The sequence below is a fragment of the Octopus bimaculoides genome, chromosome 16 (genome assembly GCF_001194135.2).
Source record: "Octopus bimaculoides isolate UCB-OBI-ISO-001 chromosome 16, ASM119413v2, whole genome shotgun sequence".
Taxonomy (NCBI): Eukaryota; Metazoa; Mollusca; class Cephalopoda; order Octopoda; family Octopodidae; genus Octopus; species Octopus bimaculoides.
The window spans coordinates 25,108,774-25,110,895 of record NC_068996.1 but is presented as its reverse complement, the minus strand read 5'-3'; positions in this window follow the sequence as shown (position 1 = coordinate 25,110,895).

Sequence of the window (2,122 nt, the reverse complement as noted above, 5' to 3'; positions counted from 1 at the left end):
TACAAACCTCAAAAATACACACACACACACACACACACACACACACGCACACAATACACACACACACAATACACACATATATATACAACACACACACACAATACACACATATATATACAACACACACACACAATACACACACGCTCACATACACACTCTCACTGTTGAGCAGGAATACAGTGATGAATTTAGAGTACAGGTAGGAGTGCACCAGGGCTTGGTTTTCAGTCCCCATATATTCGTCATTGTCCTCCTCCAGGCTGTAACAGGAATTTAAGACTAGGTGTCCCTTGGGAACTATCATATGTTGATGACCTCATTCTCATAATGGAATCTATAGAAGAATTAGAAAAGAAATTCTGTGTGGAAGCAAAACCTGGAATCAAAGAGCTTTAAAGTTAACTTAGCAAAGACCTAAGTTCTAGTAAGCCAGAAATTAAACATGATTCAACTCCCTTCAGGTAAATGACCATGCTTGATATGTAGAGAAGGTATAGGCAGGAATTCCATATGATGTACCCAAAGCATTAATGATTTTAAGTTTTACAGTCAGGCCAATATCTGTCTTGACAGCAGCAGCTGGAGCCTTCTTTTAGCTACCAAAATAGATTTAGACATTGTTGGAGAATCAAGTTCTTCCATAGTGATTCCCAATGGATGTTGTCAAAGGGCTTCTTGATGTCCCTAAAGGTGATTAACGGTGCCTACCAGAACTCTATACTCAATGTAAAACTTTGTGCAGCTGAAGAGTGGCTGGAATGAAATCTTGTTTGTTCTGCTATTTTGTATAAATGCTTGTAAAATTCTGTTCAGTAACATTTGCAGAAAACTTTAGATGGAATGGAGAGCAAAGTAATTACTAACCAGTTGTTGTAGTCTATCAGTTATGTATTCTTTTGTTTTTTGGAAGCTTCACAATGACCCTTTTATTTCAAATAGCCAGGACTTACTGTTATTCCCAGTATTTGTTGATAATGTACCTTCTAATTTATTGCTGTGAGTGTTTGCAGGTATTTGCTTGTATGCAAGCTTTGTCCTTCTTCACAAGTAACCATCATCAATTAAAAAAAATTGATTTAATCTTGAAATCCTTGTGTGTACATTTTATATATTGTGTGATTGTTGTAAGACATGTGTGCATGTGCACAAGTGCACAGCTTAGTGGTAACATAATCTCTTCAACAGATGTTTTAGTGATATTGTTACTTTTGCCCCAGTGTACTTCAAGAATTCACCAGAGATTTGGTTGTATCCAGCAGCTTTGTTGTTTTCTCAGGTTTATCAGTGCTTGTTTTATATTCTCTTATGTGATCAAATCAGTTCTCACTTGCAGGATCCAGAGGGTGGTTCAAGATGGAATTTTCAGAGTTTGACTGAGTCTCACTAGTCTAAACTCTCTAGGACGTGTGCCAGCAATAAGTCACTTTGTTCTTTACTTATTTATTTTTTCTTTGAACTTGTGAACTCCCTAGCATTGTAGTACAACATTTTTATGTAATTCCTGTAACCTACATCTTCTGTCTTTTTCTTGTTAGTTTAGTGATTCTGCTTTACCAGACAATCTAATAAATGGTACTCTACAACAGTTTCTTCTCTATTTTTGCCAGTTTTCTCTTGTTCTTAGCTGTCTTATGTTGATAAAAATATTTCCATGATCCTTCTCTTATCTTAATGACTGCTTCTTCCTTAGCAACAATAATACATCTTGCATTATCTGTTACTGCTGTTTTGAAAATAGTTTGTAGTTCTTTAACGTGATTGAAATCTGTTCTTCAGCTGTAACTGGTACAGCTCTACAGTTATGTAATTTAGTTACTCATCATATATAATATGTATGTATGTGTGTGTATATATATATGTATGTATGTATGTATGTATGTATGTATGTATGTATGTCTGTATGTATGTATGTATATATGTGTGTGTGTACATATATATATATATATATATATATATATATATATGTATAGGTAAATCAAAAATTAAAAATAACAAATAACAAAACCACAAAATTACCCATTTTATACATTCTATATTATTTATATATATATTCAATTAGAGTTTGTGTTATATATCACTATGTTTGACTGCTAAATCCACAAGAGTTTTTATTCTCTCTGTT